Genomic DNA, 12,828 nt, shown 5'->3' with positions numbered 1-12,828 from the left:
TGTTTACATGGCCGGCCCCGAAGTGTGGCCCTGCCTCTACCCATTCTGCTTCCCCCCACTGCCAAGCCACAGCCCCGCCATGCTTGCTGCTGCCCTTCACTCCCAACCCACTCACCCTGCCCTGCCGGTGCCCCTCACTCACCGAACTGCCGTACCCTGACCCCCGGGCCATGATGGTGCCCCTCACTCCAGACCTGCAGTCCTCTGGCACTGCCAGTGCCCCCTGCACTCCCAACCCACAGTCCCCCATCCCCGATGCCCCTCACTCCCAACCCACGGCCCCCTACCCCCACCAGCCCTGCCAGAGGGCCCCAGCTGTCCCCGTCCTGACCAGGATGGAGTGCGGTGGCTCCGATTCATGCAGGCGGTGGTGGAGGGTGTCCATCCCCAGCACAGGCTGAGGGGAGAGGAGGGGAGGCTAGTGGCATCCCCTGCCCTGGGATGGGGCTTCAGTGCCCTGTGGGCAGCCTGGCCAGGGCAACCCCCCTCTCCCCCTTCCCCGCGCAGCGACTCCTGGCCGCTCAGCCCCTCCGAGCACAGGCACCAATCTCTGCATGGCCGCCCAGCCATGAAGTTTAATAGTTTCATAGTTTCATAGTAGCTTGGGTCAGGAGGGACCTGAACAGAGCATCTAGACTGACCCCCTGCCACAGGCAGGAATGAATGATGAGTTCCCCGCTGCCCCCTGCCCTTTCCCTACTGGAGAACAGGCCACTCTCCTCTGCCCCCACCCCATCACAGCTGTAGCCCCCGATCTCCCCGCCCTGATCATGTCTGCATTTCTGCTTTGCTCTGGGGGTGGCAGAGGGAGGGGATCGCAGGCAGCAGGGAGCAGTGCATGGGTCTGCTGCCTCCACAGCTGCAGGCAGGTCTGTGTGTGCTCCTGCTGCCTCCAATCAGGCTCTCCCTGCTCCCACCCCCAGAGCAAAGGGAAATCCCAGACAGCCCACCTGGATGGAGATCAGAGGACTTAAGAAGAGCAGGGATATGTCTGGGGAAACCCAGATGTATGGAAACCCTATCTCAGCAGTGCATGCACACAAACAAAAGCATTATGGACAGACAGAAAGATAGACAGACATCATTATATTGGAATTTTATTAATATATTATTGACTCTTCATTATTATATACACCTTTCAAAGTGGGGGGATGGACATGATGAGACTCTTCTCATTCAGCACCAGCACTCTCAAGTTGTAGGGCCCTAGAAGACGCCTTCATCTCTCTGAACTTTTCCTTCTCATGCTTGCACAATGCAACCCACACCACACAGACACCAGGTCACAGCTCTGTCATCCATACTGTTGGAGCATGCTGTGCAGATATCTGAAGAGAGGTGCAGCGTTTTGATTTGCGTCATTACACTTTTAATACTGCCCCAGCCAGGAAACCTTTCTGCTCTTCTTGCTTGGGAACAGAGATCAAAGCTCTCACAGCATTTGATTCCCAAGCCATCCAGAAGTCTGCAGATCTTAGCAAGAGGATACCTAGGAATTAAGAGCTCACTAGGTCCCTGCTTTCAGCTGTCCGAAGTGTAAGTGAGGAGATTGTGGCAAAAAAGGCAACCTAATGGCAAGCTAATGCCTAATGTCACTGGGGAGCCAGGATCTGGGGGAAACATCCCCTGACACGTGGAAGTGCAGATGGCACCAAACAAAGGCTCTCACCTGGAGCTTCTCGTCCTCCGCCTGCCCCAGCTGAAACCCCTCGGCCAGGGCCATGGCCTGGGCACACGTCTCCACGCGGCACCCGCACACCCAGCTCCGCATCTCCGGGGGCAGGATGGCCAGGAACTGCTCCAGCACCACCAGCTCCAGCATCTGCTCCTTGCTGCGGCACTGGGGCTCCAGCCAGCGCCAGCACAGCTCCCGCAGGTGGCTGCAAATCTTCCCTGGGCCCTCAGCTTCCCGGTAGCACAGGCCACGGAAGAGCTGGCGCCAGGGCTCTGGGGTGGGGAGCTCATCCCGTGCTGCCAGCTGTGGGGTCGTGGAGGGCAGCTCGGCCTCACAAGGGGGCTGCATGGCCTGCATTGCGTCCTGTCTCCAGAGCTCTTGGTGCTGGACCGGCTTCGGTCTGGACGACACGAGGCAATTCTGCACCCTCAGCCCCACCTGCACACCTCCTGGGTCCTGCTCCTCCAGCTCCTGCCAGGAAGGGAAGGCCCATGGCTGCCACAGGCTCCAGTGCAGCAGCCACGTCTCCCCAGCAGGGATCTCACCGGTCGGGGGCCTGGGCTCTCGCTCCCTGTGCACTCATGCACGGCTCCTGTCGGCAGTATCCGGTCTCCAGGAGCACCTGTGGGAAAGGAGACAGGGGAAATCTGACCATGGATCTGACACCCAGGACTATAACCCTGCCCCAGCCTGAGGTCTGCCCAGCCCTGATTCTCCCAACTGCTAGGGTTACAATATTGATATCTTGGAAAGCACTGGATTTCCAGTTGAATAATGGCTTTTTTCTGCATCTCAGCAGAGCTGCTGCCCGCAAGGAAGAATGATGTATTAAAAATAGCCTTGCAAACGTTTAGGCAAGCAGTTTTCTAACAAGGTTGTAGTGTTGTAAAGTACAGAGCCCATTGCGTAAGAAGAAGAAGATGCAGCCCACCAGCTATCATCAGGAGATAAATTAGAAGCAAAACCTTGGAGAGGCTGCTAAAGTCAGCAAGAAACCAGGAAGAATCAGCAAGTGACTGAGAAAAGCTGAATGCATGGCTTTACACTTGGGTTCTTAGCAGAGAGGCATGTAAATGAATGACATGCATAGGCAATGCCATGGTAATGAGGGCAGAGCTTGTGATGGGAGGTGTGGAAGTAAGTTTAACCAGACCTCTTACTTGACTAAGAGGAGAGACAAAGAGAGAGAAAGAGAAGAGAAAAAGATGCTGATGCTATGTGTTTCACAATGTTCTAAGATAAGAAAAAACCTTCATGCCTTGTTTTGTCTTGCTATATTAAGCTTTGTGTGCAGATTTTAATCTCGTCCTCTTCTTTGGACTAGAAGCTGATAACGGTTCCCAAAACATAGTGTTTTCTTTCCTGAATAAGTAAACTGGTTACGTGTGATAAAGAAATGATCAACATCTTTCTGTTTCTCTCAAGGTTGCTTTGTCTGAACCCTGCATCTTTTCTCGCTGTCTAAAGTATAAAATACACTTGTAAACGTATAGAGGTCAGAGTTCCTTTGAGAGCTCTCCCTGCGATCACTTGTATAGCTTTAAATAAATCTAGATGGCTCTGCCAATTCTGATACAACCACAACGCGAAGTTTGATTCCTTCCACAATTTGGTGTCGTGACTCAGATAGAGACGCCTGTAGTGATCGGTTGAGATATGGATTGTCTCCTCACTGATGCCCTGGCACTAAACTAAGGTAAGAGACCTTTTGAAATCTCTATTGGAGCTTTTTGGTGCGAGACTGCCTGTGTGTCTTCCTGTTCGCTGGTTGAGGCTGACCCTATCCGACCCTTTTGCTGCCAGAATTGTCAGACCCACTATGTAAGTAGGAACTTTGAATTAAGGTTAAAGAAAAAAGTAAGAAACTGTGTTGCTGTTGTCAGTGAATGAATCCCCGTGTGAATTGAGTTAAGTTTTGCAAAGAACTATGAGGTCTTTCTGAAGCTAGGAGTGGAAACCTTGTGCAGCCGCCCCAGGGACACCAGACTTGTTCTGTGTGCTCTTCAAAAGCAAGGGTGCAAGGTGGAAACTCTTAGACTGAAGATCAGGGTCGTGTGACAAATTTTCCCTACCCCCACTCTCGTGAATGAGCCGTGTCTAACAGTGAGCAACTGCATTGTGTGCCGGTGCTATGGACATTAGCCACAGCATTTCTGTGCCGCTAGCAAATCTCACGACCTGACCGGACACCCTCAATAAACCTCTCCTGTGTGAAAGACCTGTGTGAATAGAGTTTAAAGACATGGGGAGCGGAAGGTCTAAAGAGGTACCGGCTCCGGCAGAAGGGACTCCAGCATTGTACATGTACACATACTATGACCATAAGAGTTGTAAGTGTCTAGACAAATGGAATTGGTATACCAGGGATGATGCTAGCTTGCAGTTTCCCCTGGAGGGAACATTTGATTTAAGTAAAGTCCTTCATCTCCTCAGAGCCCTTGAGTCAAGAGGCAGTAAAACACCACAGACCCACTGGGACACAATTTTTTATTAGTATGCAGAAGCTTCCAAAAGACGTCACGAATCTCACGTTCGGAGCCTTAAGGATTCCCAAGAAAAACTAAAATCTCAGATAAAGGAATTAGAAAAGAAAAGTGCGCCAAAAGGGGATCCCCCATCAACAACATTATCAGCACCAACACAACTTTATCCACAACTGACTGAGAATGAATCTGTAGAAGACATAATTGATTTTTTCAGTGTGCCACTCCCATACCAGTCCCAGGCACAATCTGAACCTGAGGAAGTTCAAAGTAAACAAATAGATGCTTCCTGTGGAATCAGCCCAACCCATCAGGAAACCATCACTCAACAACCATTGCCTGCCCCCAGGCCATGCCCACGGCCACCAGAGACATGGCATCTGTCTCCTGAAGCCTCAACCTCCTCTTATTTAAGGTCAGGCACCCAATATGGTCCAGTCCCACCTCTAAAAATGAAAAAAAAAATCATCTTATGCCTTTACACCAACTCCCAGGACAGGGTCCAAATAGGAAAACTACAGTCACAGTCCATGGCCCCTGGACCTCAGGAGATCTCCTAAACCTTGTTAAGCAATTCCCCAATATCAGGGAAGAACCCCAGAAGTTTGGGAGGATTTGGAAACTGTAACCAATTGTTATGAGCCAACATGGGCAGATTTAAACCAATTAATGAGAAGTGTTCTGCCCTCCGAGGTCCGTAACTGCCGCATAGCACAGGCTAATTAGCCTCATCAAGACCCCGGAATGGGAGGTCGCTTAGTAAGTGCCCGAGAACGCCTTCTTGAGCCCGTGCTTAAAATCTGCCCCAGGAAAACTGACTGGGCCAAAATAAATAACTGTAAGCAAAACAAAGGAGAATCCCCAGCAGACTACATGGATCGCTTGAAACTCATATTTGAAAGACATTCTGGCATTGAAGATGCAGCTGAAACTGCCCCAGAAGCAGTTGTCGCTGCTTTTGTCCAAGGACTTCTTTCTGAAGTCCAGGAACAGCTTCACACACTAAGAAAACATCATCCCGGTTAGACTTGGAGTCTCCTCCATATCAACCTTGTAATCAGCCTCCACAGACTGGTAGTGAGCCTAGCGCCTGCCAACAGGTGAGCTCAAGACCAGTAGTTGGCCAAGCGCCTACGGGCGAAGAGGATTTGCCACTACAGAATGAAGAAAATGTACCCCAACGACACCTCTATGCCCTTCGGGAAAGGGAAAAGGCCTCTACCTAGTTCCTAGTTCCTGGGGTGGGGTTGGTTAATCGTGACTTGGGTACTTCTCAGTCTTTCCTTTTGGATCATCTTATATGAACTTAAAGACTCAGCAGCTGAAAGAAACTTTGTAAATCAGACTAGACTTCAAAACAGGTCGAAAAGATCACTCCCACACTGGCATGCTCACCAAAATGCTTTTCTTCAACTGTCTTATCAATATGCAAAGGACTTAAATGTTTCTAAATGTTGGGTATGTCCCCACTTGCCTCCTAGTACAATGAAAGGATTGCCCATAATTGTGTTAGCCCTTAATTGGACCGACTTTTGTGATATATATGTTAAAATAGTGAAAAGGTAAAAAAGAAAGAAAAATTAGAAATTAAAAAGCTCATGGCTATAAATATCTAATATTTTGGGCCAAAAAGGCCCAAAAGGGGGGAATGTGGAAATAAGTTTAACCAGGCCTCTTACTTGACTAAGAGGAGAGACAAAGAGAGAGAAAGAGAAGAGAAAAAGATGCTGATGCTGTGTGTTTTAAAATGTTCTAAGATAAGGAAAAACCTTCATGCCTTGTTTTGTCTGTGTGCAGATGTTAACCTCCTCCTCTCCTCCAAACAGGAAGCTGATAACGGTTCCCAAAACATAGTGTTTTTTTCTGAATAAGTAACTGCTTACGTGTGACAAACGAATGATCGACATCTTTCTGTTTCTCTCAAGGTTGCTTTGTCTGAACCCTGCATCTTTTCTCGCTGTCTAAAGTATCAATACACTTGTAAACTTGTAGAGGTCAGATTTCTTTTGAGAACCCTCCTTGTGATCGCTTGTATAGCTTTAAATAAACCTAGATGGCTCTGCCAATTCTGATACAACCACAACGCGAAGTTTGATTCCTTCCACAGGGGGCACAAGGGGGGACGAAGCCTCGGCCCCTCTGCAGGACTCGCTGGCTCCCCAACACCCTCCCGGGTGAGGCTCGGAGGGAGAACAGGAATTTCCCCAGTGCCTGGCTCCCATGGTCCCGGCCTCCCCCGCCAGGCAGGGCTTGCCCCTGCCCCCGCAGTGAAACACACAGCCCCCTTCGTGTGCGGGTTGAATTTTAATTGGAACAGTAACGAGGAGCTGAGCACACCCCTCCCCCTCCCCAGCTGCATTCGGGGTCTGATGCAGTGATGGCTCCTTCCCGGCACCACCACACTTCAGTGTGGCCCCCCAGCACCAGCCGGTCCTGATCCGGGAATATTGCAGTGCTACAGTTTTGCTACAGGTGTTAAAAACGGGACATAAATGCAGTGTTAGAAACACACAGGGCTATGCTTTCCTCACACAGAAAGAAAATGTCGGTCACATTTTTGCTACAAACCGTAAGAACACCCACTAACGTTGCTAGAAAGCGCACAGCTTGCAGTCGGAAGACGTGGCACCAATGTTTTCTCCATTGTTTCGAGTCCCAGGAAGTGGCACCGGCTTTGGCCTGCTCGGTTTGACCCCCACAGAGGTGTCAGCACCATGGCGAGGGCGGGTGAGCCCTTGAGAGGGGCCAGAAGAGCCCACTCGGGCTCACAAAGACTGGTTTAAAAAGGAAACTGGAAGGAGGAGAATGAACAGCCTCGGGGCTGGAGTGAGATGGAAACAGGGCATGCAGTGTCCAGAGACACTGCAGAGCTGGGGGCTGCACAGGACTCCAGGGGTCACATCCTGTCTGACCCATGCCTGGGGCAGGATCACCCCATCCAGACCAGCCCAGACAAACCCCGTGTCTGGCCTCCGAGCAGCACGACACAGCACCAGACATTGCACCTGCCCCAGGAAAATGAGGCTGAGACTGCCAACGTCCTGCTGCTGCAACGGTTCTCAGACTCTGTAGGATCAGCACCACCTGCGCCAAATCCCCACCTCCTTAGTGCTTATAGAAACATGTGTGTGACGGCTTTGTCATGCCAAAATCGGCTTTAAAATCCAGGACTGAGTTAACTCCCTACCATGCTCCAGTCCTTCATAGAAAGGGAACATATCAGGCTCTGGAGCAGAGCAGACCTGCTGCCGTCCGGCTGCCTGGGGTGCACGTGCGAGGGCAGGCTCTGGGGACACTGCTGCTGCTCCAGCTGTGTCTCCCATCCTCCTCCATGCAGGTGTATTGCCTAGATGCGAGGAGATGGCTGGAAACTCCCAGGACATGCACGCAAAGCCCAGGTGTCTGGGGGACACAGACCAGCCTGCCCCCCAGCCAGTCCCCCCCACCGGCCTGCTTGTCCCAGCCGGCGCTCCTAGACATCACTGTGTAGCAGCAGGTGCACCCATGTCCCTGGCCCTGTCCTCAGGGTGCTCGCCCAGAGTCACACCGAGAGCCCAGGGGGGCAGAGAGCAGGGCAGCAGCGGGACGCTTGGGGGGCTCATGCCTCCCCCCAGACCAGACCAGACCAGACCAGACCAGACCAGACCAGATCAGACCTGGGGCACCAGGCTCTGCAGTGGGAGCAGCACGGTTCATTCTGAAGTCAAGAGCAGATGGGGCCAGACCCAGGTCCACCTCCCAGCCCCAGCACAACACTCACCCAGGCTCAGCGTTCACAGTCGAGTTGGTCCACGTGCCATGGTGAGACTTCAGCTGCTCCTGCAGGGAGAAACAAGATGGTCTGTGGTGCTGGATGCCCACCCCAGAGCAAGCTGCATCTCAGTGCTGGTTCTCTCCAGGATACCTGCCTTGCCGTGTCACAGGACATCAGCTGCCAATCTCGCCCTTCACAGAAGATGACATGCAGAGCAGTTGGGGTCCTGGGCTGAGCTGCAGCTGGCTCTGGGGTGGTGCTAGGGCTGGGTGTAATGGGGTCACTATGGTCAACCCAGGTGTCCGGGGTCCCAGTTTCCCTGCCCTGAGAGTCCACTGCATGGTGTTTGGGTCACACTGGTTCCCATTCATGCCATGGTACAGTGCCAGTGTGACCAGCATCCCCAGCATCTCCCGTGCAAAACAGACTGGGAGGAGAAGCAGGTATCAGAAGAGGCAGCGACTGCAGCAGAAGCAACTCCCTGCCACCCGGGTTCCTTAGCCCAAATTCCACAGCCGGGGACTATAAGGGACCCCAGGGGCACATGCGCCCCAACTCCCGCCTGAGGGACCCCATTCACCCCCACCCTCCAGCCCTTTTCTACAGTTGCCGTCACCCCAGTGGGGTAGCGAGTGGGGGGGGCGCAGGCCAGAGAGGTTGGGGCGCCTGCCAGGTTCTGACTGCCTGGTGGGTTGTGCTGTTCTTCGGCCGTTCCGGCCAGCAATCACGGCTGGCATGTTGCAGTGGTAATTCCCCCATGGAAGTATCCTGGGGTGGGAGGTGGGCCCCGCACAGGCTGATTTGCCTTGGGCCCCGCTCTGTGCTTGGATTGTCCCATGGGGTGTGGGGGTGCAAATGCAGGCGTTGGCCCCCTGGGCACCAAGGACCTGTGGTACGCCACTGTGTCACCCCCAGGTCTCCCCCCTGCCCCTGCTCCAGAGACAGCAGGGGGGACATGACCGCCGTGTCCTGCTGCTGCCGAGGGGTCAGGGCTGGAGACGCTGCAGAGAACCAGGCCCAGGACATGCCCCTGCTGCAGAGGCAGGGAACCCCCCAGACCGGGCCAGGCTGAGCGAGGGGCAAATGCCTGCCTGTAGCAGAAAGCCCCCTTTTCTTCTTGCCTGCATTTGCTCTCCCCTCTTTGGATATGTTTCTCTTCTTCTACCTTTTCTTCCTTCCTCTTTCTTTCACTATAAGATGAGGAATTGAGTTTTAAAGTTTGCATGTGTGTATTTTGTATCTCCCGTTCTATTTTGGTATTTTTATTTATTTGTGTGCCATGGCATTACTCTTGTAGCTTATATTTTATATGCTTCACCTTTTAACTAAATGTGTGTAGTTGCAGAAGTAAGTTATACACTGTAACTATGTTAACAAGGGCAGGACTCAAACTGCTGCTACCTTATATTAGGCGGGCCCTGAAAGAGCGAGCGAGTCAGTGTTTGAATGTGTAACACAGTAGCAGGCTTCAGTAACAAGGGTCAATTAACACCTATGCAAACCGCAGATCAGCCAACGGAAGGAATCAATAGGAGACAATGTAGCAACCCTCCCTGCTGACTCCCAGCCATCTCCTTGTCCTGTCTCCTCAGGTCCTTTTCTACAGAGCTGCTGCCCAGCCCGTCACCCCCAGACTGTCCTGGTGCACGGGACCATCCCGTCCTCAGCACAGGACTTGGCATTTGTCCTTGTTGAACCTCAGGGTGGGACTTGTGCATGGGGGGGTGGGAGGGGGCATTGTGGGGGTCCCTTGGGCGGGGTGGTTCTCCAAGGGGGGCTCTAGGTGGTTGGGCAGCTGCAGGATCCACCTCCATTTCTTGCACAAGACAAAACCTCCAGGGTGGGGGGACAGACACGTGGGGGGGGGGCAACACCCTGGGGCAGGGTTCCTGGCTGTGAGACACCCCCACATAAGGGGGTACCACTGCTAGACCCCCTTTAATAACAAGTAGCCCCCTTTCTGCCAATCCTAGGACCTGAATCTTCTCCCAATGAGGGGTCCCTGTCACCCGGAGCCCCCTCAGCTGGTGGGGAGATTGGGGGGCAGGGCAGGAGCAAAGGATCATGGTCCAGAGGTCATAAACAAGAGGCGGTGGCTGGTCCCGTTGCAGGAGGGGGCTGTGCCGGGCTGGGGTGATCCTCATGCACCCTGATCTCCCTGTGCTTGTTGCGGGCATCCCCCTGGACACAGAGAGAGACGCCCAGAGGATCCTGGTGATCAGGCCCAGATCAGGGCCCCTGGGGGAGAAACCTGTCCCCCTCCCCTGCCCTGCCCTGCCCCACAGCTGGGGGAATGGGGGGTCCTGCATGTTGAAGCCTGGCAGCCCTCCACGGCAAATGCTCTTGCAGAAAGCTGCAGGGATGGCCGTCCATCTCTTCACCAATCCATGGAGGAGATGTCGTGGGCGCAGTGGTGCCAGGCTCTGCCTGGGGCTCTCCCAGGCTCTGGCCGCCCCTCCTTGTTGCTCCATGAGTCGGGGGCTGAGGGGGGTCTCCACTCCCCCAGAGATGCTGGGTGCTGCTGCAGCCCAGGCTGGGGAGGGGCCTGGGCTGGGCCAATGCTCCCAACACCCACTTTGCCCTGCTCCAGGCTGCTTGCTGGAGCTGCTGAAAAGAGGGATACTTGGGCCGTGTGTGTCAGCAGCACAGAGCGCAATGCTGTTCAGGCCTTCCCCCGGTCTCCTGCAGCAGTGGGGGCGGGGAGCAGCTGGGAGCCTGGACGCCTGGCTGTGTGGGAGGGATGGCGACTTGGGGGTGAGCAGGGGAGTGACTACTCTCATTTCTCACACAGCAGCCAGCATCTCCAGCCTGTCCTTGCATGCCACCAACCCGACATATTCAGCCTGTCTCAAGTCCTGTAGAAAGCACAGGTCAAAGGTGATGAGTGGGTCAGTGGCAGAGGTGAATATCCAAGTGAGCAGCTGCTTCTGGGGTGGAACATGGCAGCCAGGTGTACAGGGGGAGATGCCACTGCCCCTAGGTGCAGCCCTGGGGCTGGTTGTACAGGGCAGCGCTGCCCCATGTGGAGACCCAGCTGGCTCTGGGGAAGGTGGTGGGCTGCCATAGAGCAAGGGCGAGGGCAGGAAAGAGCATCACGGGCTCGTGTTTGTACCCTCAGCAGTAGCATGAGAGGAGTCCATGTAGACTGAATCCAAGGAGCCCAGGAAGATGGTTCAGCAGAACGAGAAGCGTCCGTGAGCGGCCTGCCAAGCTGGGGGGCTCACACAACCCCCTGGGCCCTGCCTGTGCCTCCCTGGGCAGCCCCCAGCACACACTGGAGACAGTGGCAGGGAGAGGCCCGCGCAGCGGTGGCTGGGGCCAGTGGGGTCTGTGTGGGCGAGTGTGTGACACACGGCCGGTTTCCTCCCATGTAGGACCTGCTCCTTCTTGGAGAAAAGGCCAAGAAAACAATGACTGCACAGGAAAGAAGCTCTGCTCTTCACGTGAGTGCTAATGCCCCCCCTGGCTCCCACCTCCCAGCAGGGCGGAGGCCTTGCCCCCTGTGCCTCAGCTCGCTGGGGTCTGCAGGGAGCTTGGCACACTGCGGTAGTGTGATGGAGGGTGGAGGGGCTCTGCAATTTATGTGAACACCACAACACCGCCCCTCTTCTTCTGGAAGGTCGAAGGGACCAGGACAAAGCGGGTGCTGCTGCTTCCCCTGCCTGGGAACAAATGGAAAACAACCCGAACACCAGGTTTTCTACGAATGTGTGTTCTAGCACCGTGCGCTTAGCCCGGCCTGCTTGGGGGTTTGCTTGATGGCACAGCGTGATTTGCTGGGCACGGGGATGCATGAGGATCCACACCTTTAGTGCCAGCATTCAGTGTTACAGTGACAGGTTTCACGCACTGATACACAGCTTTATGGAAGATTTTGTCCTGCAAAATTGGGAATTATACATGTAAAATTACATTTTAAATAAAAATGCTATGACATGCACAGATTTTTTGTGGTGTCATAATAGTCCTGATAATTTATTCTTCCATTTTTATATTCTGTTTTAAGATAAACACTTTTCTTACATCAATACCACTTGAACTGAGGTTTGGGTTGATTTTGAAATGGTATTTGTTTCAATGCAAGTGAAATAAAAATTAATGGTTGAAATTACATGATTTTTACAGACAAACTGAAGATTTATGCCTGTGGGGTCCCTCACAGTGGTGCAGAGAGGAGACTGGGGCATGACAGCAGAGGACCTAGATGCCTGGGTCCTCAGTTGGGGGTGGTGGGGAACGCGGTGGGGCACCCCTCCAGCTCTGCAGTCCAGTGTAGGAATCAATCAGTGTTTACAACGAACAGCTCGCTAAGAAGGATTTTTCCAGCTCCTTGAGTTGGTCGAATAAGAGATTGGATTTCCCCAAAGGGGAGAGAGAGAGAGAGAGAGTGTGTCAAGATCACGCAACCGAGCCACCACCCCCTTCATTCTCTTCCCTTTCCCTTTTTTCGCTTTTTGCTTCTTTCTCCTTTTCTCTTGTCTCCTTCCCTTTTTCTCTCCCACGTCTTTTCTTTCTCCTCCCCCGCTGGATGCGGGCGTCTTCCCCCAGGAAGGACAAACAGCACGCACCCACCGACGCACGCGCGCGCGCGCACACACACACACACACACACACACTTCTCACATAACACAGCAATGGTCTCGCTGCCCCCCAGGGTGACACGACTGCACGTGTACACTGCCAGGCTCACACGCGCGCGGGGATGCGTGGCACCGGCGCTGCGGGAGACCGGACAAGATCTCACGGCCACACACGTGCCGTCCCATCGGTGTCAGCGGCGGTTTGGCTGAAAGCCGGGCGCTGTCGGCGTGGAGCTGGGCGCCTGGATGCCATTGGCCGTCCCGCTGCGTGTGCCCGCCCCCCGGGAAATGGCAGGAGGCGATTGGCTGCTACTAGCGCGAGGGGCGTGGTCGCTG

The 12,828-nt window shown here is 53.9% G+C and overlaps 1 long non-coding RNA gene across 1 annotated transcript; it reads left to right on the top strand.

The window, feature by feature from the left end:
* The first annotated feature begins 3,061 nt into the window (after positions 1 to 3,061).
* Positions 3,062 to 11,836, top strand: LOC132249917 (uncharacterized). Its single transcript, XR_009461439.1, has 3 exons — positions 3,062 to 3,371; positions 11,287 to 11,355; positions 11,532 to 11,836. It is a non-coding gene; the product is annotated as an uncharacterized LOC132249917 (long non-coding RNA).
* Positions 11,837 to 12,828: the final 992 nt, after the last annotated feature.

Source organism: Alligator mississippiensis, chromosome 1 (genome assembly GCF_030867095.1).
Source record: "Alligator mississippiensis isolate rAllMis1 chromosome 1, rAllMis1, whole genome shotgun sequence".
Lineage (NCBI taxonomy): Eukaryota > Metazoa > Chordata > Crocodylia > Alligatoridae > Alligator > Alligator mississippiensis.
This window is presented reverse-complemented; position numbering and strand designations above follow the sequence as displayed.